Below are 21,670 nucleotides of genomic sequence, written 5' to 3'. Positions count from 1 at the left end.
ATTAAAAGAATAATTAGAAAACAAACAAAAAAAAAATCCTTTTTAGGATATAAACATTAACATACAGTAGTCTCCCGACACACAATGGCCCCAACATACGATCCTTTCAACCAACATAAGATGGCCCCTCAGAGCCCATCATACGTTGAAGGCAGCATCAACATACAACGCTTCTGTGTGTCGGGGGCATCGCAAAATCGGATATCCAGCAGCGCTGACTGCTTCAGCAGCTGCCGGATAGCCGTTTAACTGATTGCCGTCTAAGGAGAAGGCAACCAGTGTATGGAGCGGGCTCCAGACTCAAGGCCACGCCATGCCGGCTGGCCCCCAGCTGGGGGCCGCCTTTAATAGCTGACATGCGCCGATTGCCGCGGCTGGCTATTAACCCTTATGATTGCCGCTATGGAGGTAGCCAGAGGGCTTACCTCTCTTTCCCTGGTGTCCGTGGCTCATCATTTGATTGAGCCTGGCTTGACCAGACTCAGCCAAATAAGCACAGAGTTCTATGGAACTCCATTGATCTGTATGAGGAATCTAATGATTCCTCCTAAAAGTCCCTTAAGGGGACTAAAAAATGTAAAAAAAAGTTCATGAAAAGTTTTAAAAAGCACACATTAACCCCTTCCATATTAAAAGTTTCCCAAATTCCATATAAAAAATATATAAACATAATAACAATAAACATATGTGGTATTGCTGCATGCACAAATGTCCGAACTATAAAAATATAATGTTAATTATACCACACAGTCAATGGCGTATACATAATAAAAGTCTAAAATTGCATATTTTTGGTCTAACAGTCTGATCAAAACAAAAATGGTACCGATAAAAACTACAGACTATGGTGCAAAAAATGAGCATACATCCCCATATATGGAAAAATAAAAAAAGTTATAGGGGTCAGAAGAGGAAATTTTAAAACACACTAATTTTCAGTTATAATTTTATAACAGAAGTATAACAAAATCAAACCTATATAAGTTGGGCAACATTTTAATCATATGGACCTACAGACACTCAACATACAATGGTCGTCCCGGAACCAATTACCAGTTTTCCATAGATATATGTACTCAACATACAATGGTCCTATTGGAACCAATTAATATCGTATGTTGAAGGACCACTGTATAATGTCAATGATCCCGCACAGAATACGACGTCAACGTACAAAAATTCCAAAAGCCAGAATTGCTATTTTTTGGTCACATCATGTGTCAAAAATAAAATAAAAGTTCCATAAAGACAAAATAAGGAAAACTACAGATCAAGGTGCAAAACATGATAAAAAAAATAAACAAAAATAAAGATTATGGTATTGAATATAGGTTGTCATGTGTTTTATGCAACTTGGTTTTCTAAACATATGTATGTAAAAATGTTATTATATATATTTGCTTTCATAAATAAAAGGAAAATGTCATACAATAATAATAAAAACTGTAAATATAGGTATCGTTTAATTGCATTGACCACCGAATAAAGACAACAAGTCAGTTTTAGCGTAAAGTGCACTGTATAATAATAAAAACCTACCCAAAAGTTATAAAATGGCAGTTTTTTTTTCTAAACCCCCTCCCCCCCCATGAAAAAAAAATGTATTAATATTTTTGTTATTTTTTTTGTGCTTTACCATACATTTTATGGTAAAATGAAAGGTATCTGCCCTGTAGTTAAAAAATAAAAAACAAAATAAAATAAAAAAGGAAAAAACTAAGAAAATGCTTGTGTAGCTTTTGGATAGTAATCCAGTTGTCTCTCTGTTATTAATGAGTTTCAAACTTTTTTCTCTTTTCAATGACAGCAAATTACCCACAGTGAGATGTAAAAGCTTTATTGAATATATGTCTTCCCTAATAAATGTTATAAGGAATATAAATGAATAAATCGATAAATAAATCAGAGGATCTTTCTGGGGAAGTCTATAGGTCAATTGCTGAAGTATTTTTCCTGATATTCTGCTTACCAGGCAAAAAATGGAATCATGTATCAGTATAATAAGATATATATCGACAATGTCATTTTGCAGGGTCTGGACCCCCGTAAGAGGAAACAACCATGTCGGTTACTCTGAAGAGCGTCAAGAAACTTGGGCGTGAGAATTCATCGTTTGAGTCGGATGAGTCAGGTAAATGTAGGAAAAATATATTGGGAGTGTTGTTATTTTATGGTGTACTCCCATCTAGCAAAGCCTTGGTCTCCAGACTATGGACCTCAAGCTGTTGCACAACTACAACTTTGCAGCAGCTGGAGGTCCACCGTTTAGAGACCAGTGTTGTAAAGTGATGGCTTATTGCTTAATACAGTGTTTCAGAACCAGTGTGCCTCCAACTGTTGCAAAACTACAACTCCCAGCATACCAGGACAGCCACTTACCTACCACAGCTCCCCCAGGTGCCACTGGAATCGCTGTCTCATCCTCCTGTGTGATCTTCCTTCTTCTGACTGAAAGGTTCTTCTCCCTCTAACACCTCAGATGGTATTTTGAATGGTATTTGATGGGTTAAGCGGCCAACAGAAGAGTTATGTCAGATCCCAGTTTCTGTATAACACATGTGGATAGGGCTCAGATCTTAAGCCTCTTCCATACTTTTCCAAAGCACATATACCATGCATGTCATTGAGAGGTTAAATGTAATAGTAAGATACTAAATGGCAAATAGGTCAGCACTTTTCTGTTTGTTATACTTAAAAAACCCAAAAAACCTATGTGAAAGGCAAATTACTTAAAGGGGTACTTCGCTCCTCAGTTTTTGGAACAAACTGTTCCGAACCATGGAGCCAGCGCCGGGAGCTCGTGATGTCATAGCCCGCCCCCTCATGATGTCACATCCACCCCCTCAATGCAAGTCTATGTGAGGGGGCGTGATGGCTGCCACGCCCCCTCCAATAGACTTGCATTGAGGGGGCGGGGTGTGACATCATGAGGGGGCGGGCTATGACATCACAAGCTCTCTGCGCCGGCTCCAAGGTTTGGAACAGTTTGTTCCAAACACTGAGCAGCGATGTACCCCTTTAAAGGGTTTATCCAACACATATGGCTAGCTTAAAGGAAAACTGTAGTGGAATATAACTTATCCGAAGGGACCCCCTGCGATCTCCTGTACGGGACCCCTGTAGTCTGCAGGAAGCACCGTACCGTCCCCAGCAGGATGTCCGGCAGACACTCCCTCTCCATGTATCTCTATGGGATACATGGAGGGGGCGTGTTGGCCACCACGTCATGGGGGGGCAGAACGCCCCCTTCTTGCGGATTGCCTCGGCCCCGTACTGGAGATGGGGGGGGGGGTCCCAGCAACGATCTATAATTTATACCTGATAGAGGATAAGTTATACTCCACAACAGTTTTCCTTAAATAAGTGCATGTTTACCACTGCAAAAAAAAAAAAAAAAAACTCCCGCATCTTATTTAAGTAATTTCCAGTCAAATATGTAAAAAATATTTTAAATAACAGCAACAATTCAATTTAATAAAAAGAGAGGAAGAAAGCTATCAGCTCACTGTGGGACCAGTTACATGTTGCTTATAAAAGATTTTGGAGAGGGGAGCAGGGGAAGGGGGAGAGAATAGGGAGTGGCAGGGAGAGCCAAATTTAGACAGAAAAAATACAATAGCTTTTCATGAATACCCCCTTAAGGACCCGGGGTTTTTCTCTTTTTGCCTTACCTTTAAAAAAATCATAACTCTTTCAATTTTGCACCTAAAAATCCATATGATGGCTTATTTTTTGCGCCATCAATTCTACTTTGTAATAACATCAGCCATTTTACCCAAAAATGTACGGCGAAACGGGAAAAAAATCATTGTGAGACATTGTAAATTTTGGGGGCTTCCGTTTCTACACAGTACATTTTTCGGTAAAAATAACACATTCTCTTTATCCTGCAGGTCCATACAATTAAAATGATACCCTACTTATATAGGTTTGATTTTGTCGTACTTCTGGAAAAAATCATAACTACATGCAGGAAAATTTATATGTTTAAAATTGTCATCTTCTGACCCCTATAACTTTTTAATTTTTCAGCGTATGGGGCGGTATTAGGGCTAATTTTTTGCACCATGATCTGATGTTTTTTTCGGTACCATTTTTGCATTGATAGGACTTACTGATCACTTTATTTATTTATTTTTTCATCATGTAAATAGTGACCAAAAATTCACTATTTTGGACTTTGGACTTTTTTTGCGCGTACGCCATTGACCATGCGGTTTATATTTTTATAATTCGGACATTTCCCGATGCGGCAATACCACATATGTTTATTTTTATTTACACAGTTTTTTTTTATGGGAAAAGGGGGGTGATTCAAACTTTTATTAGGGGAAGGGTTAAATGATCTTTATTCACTTTTTTTTTTTGCAGTGTTATAGCTCCCATAGGGACCTATAACACTGCACACACTGATCTTTTACATTGATCAGTGGTTTCTCATAAAAAACCACTGATCAATGATTCTGCCGCTTGACTGCTCATGCCTGGATCTCAGGCACTGAGCAGTCATTTGGCGATCGGACACCATGGAGGCAGGTAGGGCTGTCATGTAAGCTGTTCGGGATGCCGCGATTTCGCCGCGGCGATCCCGAACAGCCCCCTGAGCTAACCAGCATGGTTTTACTTTCACTTTAGACACAGTGTTCAACTTTGAACGCCGCGTCTAAAGGGTTAATAGCGCGCGGCACCGCGATCAGTGCTGCACGCTATTAGCCACGGGTCCTGGCCTCTAACACGCTGTGGCCCCGCGTTATAGAACGGGAGCGGACTCATGACGTACCGGTACGTAAGAGGTTACTACATCTCACCCCGATGCTGTATTCATGGCACCCCTCCAAGGTATAGGGCTATTGAAGAGCAGTTTTGCAACTGCAGGCACATTGGTTGGGAAACACTGGTTTGGGGAGTCAAATGGGAAATTGAAGAAATTGAAAATTGAAAAAATCCTGAGGCAGATCTTCTAACAAATGTTTTTCTCTCCTCTTTTACAAGGCTAAAGCCATAACAGGTTTAGGGAAGTGGGAAAATTGAGAATAATGCTTCTCTCCTTCAAGACTTACTCCCATCTCATGACATGATGACATATATCTAGGATAAGTCATCAATTTATGATCAGTGACAGGTCCATTACTAGGGATCGACCGATTATCGGTTTGGCCGATATTATCGACAGATAATCACGATTTTGGACATTATCGGTATCGGCAATTACCTTGCCGATATGCCGATACTACCCCGCCCCCCCGGCCAGAGACGACCATCGCTGCCACTGCTCCATTGCCTCCCTCCATCCTCAGCCCACATACCGACGCCGCTGCCTCATTGCCTCCCCCCATCCTCTGGCCACATGCCGCTGCCCCATCGCCTCCCCCCCATCCTCTGCCCACATACCGCCACCGCCCCATCGCCTCCCCCCATCCCCAGTTATAATTACCTGTTCCCGGGGTCCGCGATCCTTCTGGCTCCTGCCAGACGCCGACGGAACCAGAAGTATCGTGGACCCCCGGGAACAGGTAATTATAACACCGGGGATGGGGGGAGGCGATGGGGCGGTGGCGGTATGTGGGCAGAGGATGGGGGGCAGCGGTGGTACGTGGGCAGAGGATGGGGGGGAGGCGATGGAGCCCAGACTCAGGACTCAGACTCAGGACCCCAGGACAGGCAGGGGGAGAGAAGCGGGCAATGGCGGCGGCGGTCTCTGGCACCGCAAAAGCCGCTGCAGTTCATTGATTTAAAGCGCCTGCCCGGGGGGTTTGAAATAGCCGATAACTTATACCGGAATATCGGTATAAGTTATCGGCTATCGGCCTGAAAGGTGACCGATTATCAGTATCGGCCCTAAAAATCGATATTGGTCGATCCCCATCCACTACTGCAGTCTTTTGTCTTATTCATGCAAACCACTTGACCACTCTACTAGTGCACTTGTGGTGGCTAACTGGGGTGATGTGTCTGGAATAAGATTTGTGACACCAGGGTAGCATTAACCTCCATGTTCCAAGGGTAGTACCTTCCTTGGCCAAGTGCTGGGTAAAATATCAACCACAGAAGCAGGGTTACAGAATGTGCTAAATTTTACTCAGGAACATGCAAAAATATTCAGGAACAGTTGTACAGTTAATGAAAAGTTCACTGGAGTTTGCATAAGTGATCACAGTTGCTTTAGGACTCTATGGAACTTGTAGTCCTCTCTGACTGACTAGCAACTTGCTTGCTGAATTTTGTTTAGACTATTTTGGATTGGATAGAATAGCTTGTATAAGATTCAGGAGCTGACCAACAATGACTCTACTCTCCACTTAGGAATCCTGTAGGGCTTGCCGCCAGGTTTAGACTGTAGATTTATGGACCGGAGTTGCCCAAGGCTTTCTATCCCCTGTTATCCTCTTCTTTGCTAATGGGGTCCGTGGGCTCTCTTGGGTCTTCTCCCCACTGTAGACTTGCTCCTGACTGGGATGGACAAATTAGTCGGCAGGATCCTGTGAAGGGTGTTGTCGCTCTGAACAGATTAGTGCTGCAACTGGATTTCTTAAGGCCTGTCCTCATGTGGTGAGGTACAGGTCTGCCGCAGAGGTCTTGCAGTGACCTCCACTCTCCTCTCTCTCACACTAGACACTCACTAACTTTGCCCAGTCTAGCAGACTTAGGGGAGCAGGGCAGCAGTCCTGCTTGGCTGAAGCAAGCATGTGATCCCCTCAGCATCCTCCTGCACAGACAAATTAACCCTTTAGGACACAATAAAGCATGAATGTGCATCGAAGGTATATTACAAAAAACAATAAATTATACATTTAAACCTGAGTAGTGGGCCATGAGCAGACACGCTAAGTGACATCCACCTGACAGGTCAGGAAGACAGGTATGTTCCACACCGGGACACCACCTACTCTGTCTTAGGAAACTAGTACTACAATAGCAGAGTCCTTCATTAAGCATCCCCTATGTATTCAGTATACTCAGCTCCTCCGTTTGGTGTTGCAGTTTAGCCTTATTCAAGTGAATGGATATAATTTACAGTACAGTGGTCTTCTGGAACCTTATGATTGATGGCATATTCACAGGATAGGCCATCGATTGCTGATCAGTGAGGTGCCCTGCATTATACAGTTGGGAGCTGACAATGGGAGCTAAGCTGCAGTTACCCGATGCCACCATTATACAATTAACAATGCAATGTATAGTGAACTGCTGTGTTCTCCAAACTGCAGACCTACAGATGTTGCAAAAACTACAACTCCCAGCATGACCGGACAGCCAACAGGAGTTGTAGTTTTTTTTTTACATTTGATCTATATATGCATATATATATATATATATATATATATATATATATATATATACAAATCATAAAAAGTTGCAGTATCTTGTAACACCTTTTTTATTGGACTAACAGCATTTTGTAGAGACAAGCTTTTGGGATTCCTCCCTTTATCAAGTCCCTTGATAAAGGGAGGAACCCCGAAAGCTTGTCTCTACAAAATGCTGTTAGTCCAATAAAAAAGGTGTTACAAGATACTGCAACATTTTATGATTTGCATCTGCATCACTGGACTAATACAGCTACTCAAATTTACTGTATATATATATATATATATATATATATATATATATATATAAATAAATATATATCATAGTCTATACAACCTGACTATTGCTCTTTGAAATCAGAAATCCTAACCGTATTTTTTTTTATTACTTTTTTCATGACAGATAATCTGAAGAACACAGAGTAAGTATTTATATCAAATAATACTAAACATATTATAATGTATTCAGTAACAAACATATCCCTGGGCTGTGTTCACATCACATTAAGCCCTGTGTTTGGTGTACAAAATACCCTGGGAAATAAATCTGAACATAGCTCTCTGACCTAGCATATTCATTAGAAATGTAGGAACTGAACCCGAAGAACCCAAGTCCATAATGCCTTTTAACCCTTCAAAGGGGTACTCCGGTGAAAAACATATATTTTTTTTTTAAATCAACTGGTGCCAGAAAGATTTGTAAATTACTTCTATTAAAAAATCTTGATCCTTCCTGTACTTATTAGCTGCTGAATACTACAGTGGAAATTCTTTGCCGTTTGAAACACAGTGGTCTCTGCTGACATCATGAGCACAGTGCTCTCTGCTGACATCTCTGTCCATTTTAGGAACTGTCCAGAGTAGGCGAAAACCCCCATAGCAAACATATGCTGTTCTGGACAGTTCCTAAAATGGACAGAGATGTCAGCAGAGAGCACTGTTTCAAAAAGAAAATAATTTCCGCTGTAGTATTCAGAAGCTAATAAGTACAGGAAGGATTACGATTTTTTAATAGAAGTAATTTACAAATCTGTTTAACTTTCTGGCACCAGTTCATTTAAAAAAAAAAAAAAGTTTTCACCGGAGTACCCCCATAGCGTTTTTACACATTTGCCTTTTCCTCCTTACCTTTTAAAAATCATAACCCTTTCAATTTTGCACCTAAAAATCCATATAATGTCTTATTTTTTGCGCCACCAATTCTACTTTGTAATGACATCAGTCATTTTACCCAAAAATCTACAGCGAAACAGAAAAAAAAAGTAATTGTGCGACAAAATAATACCCTACTTATATAGGTTTGATTTTGTCGTACTTCTGGAAAAAAATCATAACAACATGCAGGAAAATTAATACGTTTAAAATTGCCCTATTCTGACCCCTATAACTTCCGCTTATGGGGCGGTATGAGGGCTCATATTTTGCGCCATGATCTGAAGTTTTAGTTTTGATCAGACTTTTTGATCACTTTTTATTAATTTTTTTATGGTATAAAAAGTGACCAAAATATGCTATTTTGGACTTTGGAATTTTTTTTGCATGTACGCCATTGACCGTGCGGTTTAATTAACAATATGTTATAGTTTGGACATTTACCCATATCACATATGTTTCTTTTTATTTTTTTCCACACTTTTTTTTTTATGGGAAAAGGGGGTGATTCAAACTTTTATTAGTGAAGGGGTTAAATCACATTTATTAAAGGGGTTATCCAGGAAAAAACTTTATATATATATATATATATATATATATATATATATATATATATATATATCAACTGACTCCAGAAAGATAAACAGATTTGTAATTTACTTCTATTAAAAAATCTTAATCCTTTCAGTACTTATGAGCTTCTGAAGTTAAGGTTGTTCTTTTCTGTCTAAGTGCTCTCTGATGACACCTGTCTCGGGAATCGCTCAGTTTACAAGCAAATCCCTATAGCAAACGTCTTCTAAACTGGGCGGTTCCCGAGACACGTGTCATCAGAGAGCACTTAGACAGAAAAGAACAACCTTAAATTCAGAAGCTCATAAGTACTGAAAGGATTAAGATTTTTTAATAGAAGTAATTTACAAATCTGTTTAACTTTCTGGAGCCAGCTGATATATAAAAAAAAGTTTTTTCCTGGATAACCCCTTTAACTCTTTTTTTACACTATCTTTTTGCAATTTTATAGCCCCTGTAGGGCTTGGAACAATCAAACACCGATCAGACAGCGTGGAGCCAGGTAGGGAGCCTCCCGCTGTCCTCTCAGCTGTTCGGGACACCGCAATTTCACTGCAGCGGTCCCGAACAGCTCCACTGAGCTAGCCGGCATGGATTTCTCCCGTTTTAGATGCCGTCATCAACTTTGATCAGGGTGTCTAAAGGGTTAATACCAGACATCAGTCCAATCGGCCCAGACACCACAGATACGAAGTGCGCTTAGCTTCTTAGCGTGCTTCACAGATCAGGAGCCGGCCACAGACGTATATATACAGTATACGTCCGTGGTCGTTAACCGTTTTTAAACAGCTCTCCCAACCAATCAGGGGCCAGTATAGGAATGATGTGCCTATGCACATAGCTTCAGCAGCCTTTTTAAAGGGGTACTCCGGTGCTTACACATCTTATCCCCTATCCAAAGGATAGGGGATAAGATGCCTGATCGCGGGAGTCCCGCAGCTGGGGACGCCCGCGATCATGCACGCGGCACCCCGTTAGTAATCAGTCCCCGGAGCGTGTTTGCTCCGGGTCTGATTACGGTCGACCGCAGAGCCGGCGGCGTGTGACGTCACGCCCCTGCCCCCGTGTGACATTGTTATATACAATCTGTTAGTGTCCACTGGTACCATCCATTTACCCATAGCCATACAGTGGGGCAAGAAAGTATTTAGTCAGCCTCCAATTGTGCAAGTTCTCCCACTTAAAAACATGAGAGGGGCCTGTAATTTTCATCATAGGTATACCTCAACTATAAGAGACACAATGAGAAAAAAAAAATCCATAAAATAACATTGTCTGATTTTTAAAGAATTTATTTGCAAATTATGGAGGAAAATAAGTATTTGGTCAATAACAAAAGTTCATCTCAATGCTTTGTTATATCCCCTTTGTTGGCAATGTCAGAGGTCAAACATTTTCTGTAAGTCTTCACAAGGTTTTCACACACTGTTGCTGTATTTTGGCCCATTCCTCCATGCAGATCTCCTCTAGAGCAGTGATGTTTTGGGGCTGTCGCTTGGCAACACAGACTTTCAACTCCCTCCAAAGGTTTTATATGGGGTTGAGATCTGGAGACTGGTTAGGCCACTCCAGGACCTTGAAATGCTTCTTACAAAGCCAATCCTTTGTTGCCTGGGCGATGTATTTGGGATCACTGTTTTGATAAACCTACCCCCTAGTGTTCTACAGTCCCAATCTTTTGCTGATATAGCTCTGTATAAAATTTTTACAGTAAGTTAACATATATGGGAGCAAGCGCTAGTACCCAGTTTAAATATGAACATAACTTTTTGCTTCATGTCAATATTTTTTTCTTTACAGAAAAAATGGCAAAGCACCATTAACTAAAGCAGCGTAAGTATTAAAAACCAGTCATTTAAGTTACATAGTAGAGCTGCTGATTTATGAAAGTATACACATGATGTCGGCCCAGATTTATCAAACTGTGAGTGATTTTCCCCCAGCAACCAATCACAGCTCAGCTAACGAGCTCTGGTAAAGTAAAAGCTGAGCTGTGATTGTTTGCTATGGGAAAATCACTTTTTTTCACACAGTTTAACCCCTTCAGGACCAAGCCCATTTTGGCCTTAAGGACCAGAGCGTTTTTTGCACATCTGACCACTGTCACTTTAAACATTAATAACTCTGGAATGCTTTTAGTTATCATTCTGATTCCGAGATTGTTTTTTCGTGACATATTCTACTTTAACATGGTGGTAAATTTTTGTGGTAACTTGCATCCTTTCCTTGTGAAAAATCCTAAAATTTGATGAAAAATTTGAAAATTTTGCATTTTTCTAACTTTGAAGCTCTCTGCTTGTAAGGAAAATGTATATTACAAATAAAAAAAAATTTTATTCACATATACAATATGTCTACTTTATGTCTGCATCATAAAAGTGACGAGTTTTTACTTTTGGAAGACACCAGAGGGCTTCAAAGTTCAGCAGCAATTTTCCAATTTTTCATAAAATTTTCAAACTCACTATTTTTCAGGGACCAGTTCAGGTTTGAAGTGGATTTGAAGGGTCTTCTTATTAGAAATACCCCACAAAAGACCCCATTATAAAAACTGCACCCCCCAAAGTATTCAAAAGGACATTCAGTCATCATTTTAACCCTTTAGGTGTTTCACAGGAATAGAAGCAAAGTGAAGGAGAAAATTCACAATCTTCATTTTTTACACTCGCATGTTCTTGTAGACCCAATTTTTAAATTTTTACAAGGGGTAAAAGGAGAAAATGTATACTTATATTTGTAGCCCATACCTCATATGTCTATGTAAAGTGTTCAGCGGGCGCAGTAGAGGGCTCAGAAGGGAAAGAGCGATAAGGGGATTTTGGAGAGTACGTTTTTCTGAAATGGTTTTTGGGGGCATGTTTAGGAAGCCCTTATGGTGCCATAACAGCAAAAAACCCTCACATGGCATACCATTTTGGAAACTAGACCCCTTGAGGTACGTAACAAGGAATAAAGTGAGCCTTAATACCCCACAGGTGTTTCACGACTTTTGCATATGTAAAAAAAAAGTATTTTTTTTCACTAAAATGTGTGTTCCCCCCAAATTTCAAATTTTTCCAAGGGTTAATAGCAGGAAATACCCCCCAATATTTGTAACCCCTTCTCTTCTGAGTATGGAGGTACCCCATAAGTTGACCTGAAGTGCACTATGGGTGAACTACAATGCTCAGAAGAGAAGGAGTCATATTTGGCTTTTTGAGAGCAAATTTTGCTCGGGGGGCATGTCGCATTTAGGAAGCCCCTATGGTGCCAGAACAGCAAAAAATACCCACATGGCATACCATTTTGGAAACTAGACCCCTTGAGGAATGTAATAAGGAATAAAGTGAGCCTTATTACCCCACAGGTGTTTCATTACTTTTGCATATGTAAAAAAAAAAAAAAAATTTCCACTAAAATGTGTGTTTCCCCCTAATTTCACCTTTTTGCAAGGGTTAATAGCAGAAAATACCCCCAAAATTTGTAACCCCATCTCTTCTGAGTATGAATGTACCCCATAAGTTGACCTGAAGTGCACTATGGGCGAACTACAATGCTCAGAAGAGAAGGAGTCATATTTGGCTTTTTGAGAGCAAATTTTGCTCTGGGAGCATGTCGCATTTAGGAAGCCCCTAAGGTGCCAGAACAGCAAAAAAAACACACATGGCATACCATTTTGGAAACTAGACCCCTTGAGGAACGTAACAAGGGGTACAGTGAGCATTTGCCCCCCACTGGTGTCTGACAGATCTTTGGAACAGTGGGCTGTACAAGTTTTCATTTTCATGGACCACTGTTCCAAAGATCCGTCAGACACCTGTGGGGGGTAAATTCTCACTGCACCCCTCATTACATTCCGTGAGGGGTGTCGTTTCCGAAATGGGGTCACATGTGGGGTTTTGTTTTTTTTGCGTTTGTCAAAACCGCTGTAACAATCAGCCACCCCTGTGCAAATCACCTCAAATGTACATGGCGCTCTCCCTTCTGGGCCTTGTTGTGCGCCCCCAGAGCACTTTGCGCTCACATATGGGGTATCTCTGTAGTCGGGAGAAATTGCGTTACAAATTTTGGGGGGCTTTTTTCCCTTTTACCTCTTGTGAAAATGTAAAGTATAGGGCAACATCAGCATGTTAGTGTAAAAAATAAAAAAAAATTACACTAACATTCTGGTGTAGACCCCAACATTTCCTTTTCATGAAGGGTTAAAGAAGAAAAAGCCCCCCAAACCTTGTAACGCAATTTCTCCCGAGTACAGCGATACCCCATATGTCGCCCTAAACTGTTGCCCTGAAATACGACAGGGCTCCAAAGTGAGAGCGCCATGTGCATTTGAGGCCTAAATTAGGGATTTGCATAGGGGTGGACATAGGGGTATTCTACGCCAGTGATTCCCAAACAGGGTGCCTCCAGCTGTTGCAAAACTCCCAGCATGCCTGGACAGTCAACGGCTGTCCGGCAATACTGGGAGTTGTTGTTTTTCAACAGCTGGAGGCTCTGCTTTGGAAACAGTGGCGTACCGGACGTTCTTATTGGGGGAGGGGGGCTGTGTAAGGGTATGTGTATATGTAGTGTTTTTAACTTTTTATTTTATTTTGTGTTAGTGTAGTGTAGTGTTTTTAGGGTCTGTTAGTGCATGCTGGGAGTCATAGTTTTGCAACAGCTGGAGGCACACAGGTTAGGAAACACTGAGTTAGAAACAGACAATGTTTCCCAACCAGTGTGTCTCCAGTTGTTGCAAAACTACAACTCCCAGCATGCCCAGACAGCTGAAGGGCATGCTGGGAGTTGTAGTTCGGCAACATCTGAAGGGCCAGATGTTGCTTAACTAAAACTCCCAGCATGCCTGGACAGTCAGTGCATACTGGGAGTTGTAGTTTTGCAACAGCTGGAAGAGCACAGATTGGAGACCATTATACAATGGTCTCCAAACTGGGGCCCTCCAGATGTTGCAAAACTACAACTCCCAGCATGCATGGTCTTTTAGTGCATGCTGGGAGTTATAGTTTTGCAACAGCTGGAGGCACACAGGTTAGGAAACACTGAGTTAGAAACAATGTTTCCCAACCAGTGTGTCTCCAGCTGTTGCAAAACTACAACTCCCAGCATGCCCAGACAGCTGAAGGGCATGCTGGGAGTTGTAGTTCGGCAACATCTGAAGGGCCAGATGTTGCTTAACTAAAACTCCCAGCATGCCTGGACAGTCAGTGCATGCTGGGAGTTGTAGTTTTGCAACAGCTGGAAGAGCACAGATTGGAGACCATTATACAATGGTCTCCAAACTGGGGCCCTCCAGATGTTGCAAAACTACAACTCCCAGCATGCCCAGACAGCCAAAGGCTGTCTAGGCATGCTGGGAGTTGTAGTTTTCAGACTCCTAGAAGCAGCAGTGAAGATCTTCACTGCTGCCTCTGAGGACCACATACTTACCCGTCGCTGCTCGTCCACGTGGCCGGTCCTGCCGCTGCTCCTCGGTCCCGCCGCTGGATCAGGTAAGTCTGCCGGTCCCCACGTGTTCCCCCCGAATGCCGCAGGTCCCCGCGAGCCCCTGCAGCCTTCGTCCCCCATTCTGCCCGACTTCCAGGGGCGGGCAGTGCGGGGGATCTGAACTTTCACCCCAGATCACTGTGATTGGTCCACAGGGACCAATCACAGTGATCGCTGACCAGGACCATCAATTGATGGTCCTGGGGGTGAAGCAGAAGTTGTCCCCTGCTGGAAACAGCGGGACTTCTGCCAGTTAACCCGTGCGATGCTGCGCATCGCCGGGTTAACTGCATGTCATTTATAAACGCCTGGATGCGCGAACGCACTGCACAACCCGGCGTTTATATATGACATTCTGCGGGAAGGGGTTAATAAATCTGGGCCATCGGTCATGTGTGAACAACCACATTGCTAACAGCCTATCACTGGCCCAGGTGGGACATCGCTATGGCTGGCGATACGCTGACCGCAGTTTGACGTTCCGAACCTAAGAAGCATGGAGCCGAGCAGCGCCGGAGGAACGGGACGCTGATACCAGAGCAATGGGGGATCGTAGGAAGGTGAGCTAAGGTTTTTTTTTTTTTTTGTTGTTTCAGCCCGGGCACAGGGGGACTTAAAAGTTTTCCACTGCATATCTCCTTTAAGGGTACGTTTACACGAGCGGATTTACGCTGCGGATCCACTGGTCAATGCCCGCTCTATGCTGTCTTTACATGTGCCTGCTCGTTGCGACAATATGCCGCGATGAGCAAACACACCAGAGCGATGTGCGCGGCGTACTTGCACGGCCACTCTCCCTGCGCTAAGCTAGACAGAGAGCTCCCGCGATGTGCGAGTATACTGCGACTTGCACATCGCAGTGTGTCTGCTCGTAGCGGCGTATTGCCGCTACGAGCGGGCACATGTAAAGACAGCATAAAGCGGGCCTTCACCAGCGGATCCGCAGCGTAAAATCCGCTGTAAATCCGCTCATGTGAACGTACCCTAAAGGGGTTATTGGGGGGTGGACAAACATAGCTGCTTTCTAATAGAAACAGTACCACTCTTATCCCGTTTGTGGTATTGCAGCTCAGTTCCATCAAAGTAAATAGATATTTTTCTTGTCTTGGAGTTCTTGTTGATGCAAAGCATACACATTAGACGGCAGTAGGACAAACCCTGGTTTACAAGCAGCTATCTCCCTCTATTATCTATATTTTATTAGGGGAATGGGGAGTAAATATAAGCCAAAACCCGGTTTACATCAAATTGTCATCCATTTCCTTTCAAGAAGAACTGAACTAAAAATGAACTTATCCCCGATCCCCAGCTTAGGGAATAATTAGCTGATCCAAGAGCATCTGTACATTTCTATTGGAGCGCTGATGATACCTGAGTGCTGTACTCGGGCTTTTCGGCAACCCTATAGAAATGAATGGAGCACCTGCCCCTCACTGAGTGCCAGGGCTCGTTCAGGAGATCACGGGGCATCTTTTATGGGTCTAACTGGCCACTATGGCGATCTTACAATTGATCCAGATGGATAAAGTGGTCTATAAGTGTATTTAGTAGGAATATTTGCTGTATTTCTACCTATTGATGTATGTTATGTCCATAACAGAAGTAACTTTATTTTGTAGGTCAAAGGACAATGAAAAAGGAGACAGCATACGAGTTGGCTTCTTCCAGCTGGTGAGTGTTCAACCTTCTTGTCACGATGCCGGCTGGCAGGTAGTGGATCCTCTGTGCCAGAGAGGGATTGGCGTGGACCGTGCTAGAGGATCGGTTCTAAGTCACTACTGGTTTTCACCAGAGCCCGCCGCAAAGCGGGATGGTCTTGCTGCGGCGGTAGTGACCAGGTCGTATCCCCTAGCAACGGCTCAACCTCTCTGGCTGCTGAAGATAGGCGCGGTACAAGGGAGTAGACAGAAGCAAGGTCGGACGTAGCAGAAGGTCGGGGCAGGCAGCAAGGATCGTAGTCAGGGGCAACGGCAGGAGGTCTGGAACACAGGCTAGGAACACACAAGGAAACGCTTTCACTGGCACTAAGGCAACAAGATCCGGCGAGGGAGTGAAGGGGAAGTGAGGTGATATAGGGAAGTGCACAGGTGTAAACACTAATTGGAACCACTGCGCCAATCAGCGGCGCAGTGGCCCTTTAAATCGCAGAGACCCGGCGCGCGCGCGCCCTAGGGAGCGGGGCCGCGCGCGCCGGGACAGAACTGACGGAGAGCGAGTCAGGTACGGGAGCCGGGGTGCGCATCGCGAGCGGGCGCTACCCGCATCGCGAATCGCATCCCGGCCAGAGGCGGTATCGCAGCGCCCCGGGCCCGGAGCGCTGCAGTGAGAGGAGTGTAGCGAGCGCTCCGGGGAGGAGCGGGGACCCGGAGCGCTCGGCGTAACAGTACCCCCCCCCTTGGGTCTCCCCCTCTTCTTGGAGCCTGAGAACCTGAGGACCAGACTTTTGTCCAGGATATTGTCCTCAGGTTCCCAGGACCTCTCTTCAGGACCACAACCCTCCCAATCCACTAAAAAGAAGGTTTTCCCTCTGACCTTTTTAGATGCCAAAATTTCCTTGACGGAGAAGATGTCCGAGGAGCCGGAGACAGGAGTGGGGGGAACAGATTTGGGAGAGAAACGGTTAATGATAAGTGGTTTAAGAAGAGAAACATGAAAGGCATTAGGAATACGAAGAGAAGGAGGAAGAAGAAGTTTGTAAGAGACAGGATTAATCTGGCGCAAAATCTTGAAAGGACCAAGATAGCGTGGTCCCAACTTATAGCTAGGGACACGGAAGCGGACATATTTGGCGGAGAGCCATACCTTGTCTCCAGGGGAAAAAATGGGAGGAGCTCTTCTTTTCTTATCCGCGAATCTCTTCATGCGTGAAGAAGCCTGTAAGAGAGAATTTTGGGTCTCTCTCCATATGATGGAGAGATCACGAGAAATTTCATCCACAGCGGGCAGACCAGAGGGCAAGGGGGTAGGGAGGGGGGGAAGAGGGTGACGGCCGTACACCACGAAAAACGGGGATTTGGAGGAAGATTCAGAGATTCTGAAATTATACGAGAATTCGGCCCAAGGTAGAAGATCTGCCCAGTCATCCTGGCGGGAGGAAACAAAATGTCGTAAATAGTCACCCAAGATCTGGTTAATTCTTTCTACTTGTCCATTGGATTGAGGATGGTATGCAGAAGAAAAATTTAATTTAATCTTGAGTTGTTTACAGAGAGCCCTCCAGAATTTAGACACAAATTGGACGCCTCTATCCGAGACGATCTGCGTAGGCAACCCGTGAAGACGAAAAATGTGTACAAAAAATTGTTTTGCCAACTGAGGCGCTGAAGGAAGACCAGGAAGAGGGATGAAATGTGCCATTTTGGAGAATCGATCAACGACCACCCAAATAACAGTGTTGCCATGGGATGGGGGTAAGTCAGTAATAAAATCCATACCAATCAGAGACCAAGGCTGTTCGGGAACAGGCAGAGGAAGAAGAAAACCAGCGGGCTTCTGGCGAGGAGTCTTATCCCGGGCACAGATAGTGCAGGCTCGCACAAAGTCCACCACATCAGTCTCTAGAGTCGGCCACCAATAGAAGCGAGAGATGAGTTGCACAGATTTCTTGATGCCCGCATGACCTGCGAGATGGGAGGAGTGACCCCATTTGAGGATTCCGAGGCGTTGGCGTGGAGAAACAAAGGTCTTTCCTGGTGGAGTTTGCCTGATGGAGGCTGGAGAAGTGGAAATAAGGCAGTCAGGAGGAATGATGTGTTGAGGAGAGAGTTCAATTTCAGAAGCATCTGAGGAACGAGAGAGAGCATCGGCCCTAATGTTCTTATCAGCAGGCCGAAAGTGAATTTCAAAATTAAATCGGGCAAAGAACAGAGACCACCTGGCCTGACGAGGATTCAGCCGTTGGGCAGACTCGAGGTATGAGAGGTTCTTGTGATCGGTGTAAATAATAACTGGAAATCTTGATCCCTCCAGCAGATGCCTCCATTCCTCAAGTGCTAATTTAATGGCTAGAAGCTCTCGATCCCCGATGGAGTAGTTCCTCTCCGCCGGAGAGAAGGTCCTAGAAAAAAACCCACAAGTAACAGCATGCCCGGAAGAGTTTTTTTGTAGAAGGACAGCTCCAGCTCCCACTGAGGAGGCATCAACCTCCAATAGGAAGGGTTTAGATGGGTCAGGTCTGGAGAGCACGGGAGCCGAAGAGAAGGCGGACTTGAGTCGTTTAAAGGCGTCTTCCGCTTGAGGAGGCCAAGACTTGGGATCGGCATTTTTTTTGGTTAAAGCCACAATAGGAGCCACAATGGTAGAAAAATGTGGAATAAATTGCCTGTAATAATTGGCGAACCCCAAAAAACGTTGGATGGCACGGAGTCCGGAGGGGCGTGGCCAATCTAAGACGGCAGAGAGTTTATCTGGATCCATTTGTAGTCCCTGGCCAGAGACCAAGTATCCTAGAAAAGGAAGAGATTGGCATTCAAACAGACATTTCTCAATTTTAGCATAGAGTTGATTGTCACGAAGTCTCTGAAGAACCATACGGACATGCTGGCGGTGTTCTTCTAGATTGGCCGAAAAAATTAGGATATCATCAAGATATACAACAACACAGGAGTATAACAGATCACGAAAAATTTCATTAACAAAGTCTTGGAAGACAGCAGGGGCGTTGCACAGGCCAAAGGGCATGACCAGATACTCAAAGTGTCCATCTCTGGTGTTAAATGCTGTTTTCCACTCATCCCCCTCTCTGATGCGGATGAGGTTATAGGCGCCTCTTAAGTCCAATTTAGTAAAGATGTGGGCACCTTGGAGGCGATCAAAGAGTTCAGAGATGAGGGGTAAGGGGTAGCGGTTCTTAACCGTGATTTTATTAAGTCCGCGGTAGTCAATGCAAGGACGTAGAGAGCCATCTTTTTTGGACACAAAGAAAAATCCGGCTCCGGCAGGAGAGGAGGATTTACGGATAAAGCCCTTTTTTAGATTCTCCTGGACGTATTCAGACATGGCAAGAGTCTCTGGGGCAGAGAGAGGATAAATTCTGCCCCGGGGTGGAGTAGTGCCCGGGAGGAGGTCGATAGGACAGTCATAAGGCCTGTGAGGAGGTAGAGTCTCCGCTTGTTTTTTGCAGAAAACATCCGCGAAGTCCATATAGGCCTTAGGGAGACCGGTTACTGGAGGAAGCACAGAGTTACGGCAAGGGTTACTGGGAACCGGTTTTAGACAGTCCTTGGAACAAGAGGGCCCCCAACTCTTGATCTCCCCAGTGGACCAATCCAGGGTTGGGGAATGAAGTTGAAGCCAGGGAAGTCCAAGGAGAATTTCCGAGGTGCAATTGGGGAGGACCAAAAGTTCAATCCTCTCGTGATGAGATCCGATGCTCATTAGAAGGGGCTCCGTGCGGAAACGTATGGAACAGTCCAATCTTTCATTGTTTATACAATTGATGTAAAGGGGTCTGGTGAGACTGGTCACTGGGATGTTGAACCTGTTGACGAGAGAGGCCAAAATAAAATTTCCTGCAGATCCAGAGTCTAAGAAGGCCACAGAAGAGAAGGAGACGGCAGAGGCAGACATCCGCACAGGCACAGTGAGACGTGGAGAAGCAGAGTGGACATCAAGGATTGTCTCACCTTTGTGCGGAGTCAGGGTACGTCTTTCCAGGCGGGGAGGGCGGATAGGACAATCCCTCAGGAAGTGTTCGGTACTAGCACAGTACAGGCAGAGGTTCTCCATGCGGCGTCGTGTCCTCTCTTGAGATGTCAGGCGAGACCGGTCGACCTGCATAGCCTCCACGGCGGGAGGCACAGGAACAGATTGCAGGGAACCAGAGGAGAGAGGAGCCGAGGAGAAGAAACGCCTCGTGCGAACAGAGTCCATATCTTGGCGGAGCTCCTGACGCCTTTCGGAAAAACGCATGTCAATGCGAGTGGCTAGGTGAATAAGTTCATGAAGATTAGCAGGCATTTCTCGTGCGGCCAGAACATCTTTAATGTTGCTGGATAGGCCTTTTTTAAAGGTCGCGCAGAGGGCCTCATTGTTCCAGGATAACTCAGAAGCAAGAGTACGGAATTGTACGGCATACTCGCCAACGGAAGAATTACCCTGGACCAGGTTCAACAGGGCAGTCTCAGCAGAAGAGGCTCGGGCAGGTTCCTCAAAGACACTTCGAATTTCTGAGAAGAAGGAGTGTACAGAGGCAGTGACGGGGTCATTGCGGTCCCAGAGCGGTGTGGCCCAAGCCAGGGCTTTTCCAGACAGCAGGCTGACTACGAAAGCCACCTTAGACCTTTCAGTGGGGAACTGGTCCGACATCATCTCCAAGTGTAATGAACATTGGGAAAGGAAGCCACGGCAAAGCTTAGAGTCCCCATCAAATTTATCCGGCAAGGATAGTCGTAGTCCAGAAGCGGCCACTCGCTGCGGAGGAGGTACAGGAGCTGGCGGAGGAGATGGTTGCTGGAGCTGTGGTAGTAACTGTTGTAGCATAACAGTCAGTTGAGACAGCTGTTGGCCTTGTTGCGCAATCTGTTGTGACTGCTGGGCGACCACCGTGGTGAGGTCAGCGACAACTGGCAGAGGAACTTCAGCGGGATCCATGGCCGGATCTACTGTCACGATGCCGGCTGGCAGGTAGTGGATCCTCTGTGCCAGAGAGGGATTGGCGTGGACCGTGCTAGAGGATCGGTTCTAAGTCACTACTGGTTTTCACCAGAGCCCGCCGCAAAGCGGGATGGTCTTGCTGCGGCGGTAGTGACCAGGTCGTATCCCCTAGCAACGGCTCAACCTCTCTGGCTGCTGAAGATAGGCGCGGTACAAGGGAGTAGACAGAAGCAAGGTCGGACGTAGCAGAAGGTCGGGGCAGGCAGCAAGGATCGTAGTCAGGGGCAACGGCAGGAGGTCTGGAACACAGGCTAGGAACACACAAGGAAACGCTTTCACTGGCACTAAGGCAACAAGATCCGGCGAGGGAGTGAAGGGGAAGTGAGGTGATATAGGGAAGTGCACAGGTGTAAACACTAATTGGAACCACTGCGCCAATCAGCGGCGCAGTGGCCCTTTAAATCGCAGAGACCCGGCGCGCGCGCGCCCTAGGGAGCGGGGCCGCGCGCGCCGGGACAGAACTGACGGAGAGCGAGTCAGGTACGGGAGCCGGGGTGCGCATCGCGAGCGGGCGCTACCCG

The sequence above is a fragment of the Hyla sarda genome, chromosome 8, assembly GCF_029499605.1.
Source record: "Hyla sarda isolate aHylSar1 chromosome 8, aHylSar1.hap1, whole genome shotgun sequence".
Taxonomy (NCBI): domain Eukaryota; kingdom Metazoa; phylum Chordata; class Amphibia; order Anura; family Hylidae; genus Hyla; species Hyla sarda.
The sequence above is the reverse complement of the archived record's forward strand: the minus strand, read 5'-3'. Positions refer to the sequence as shown.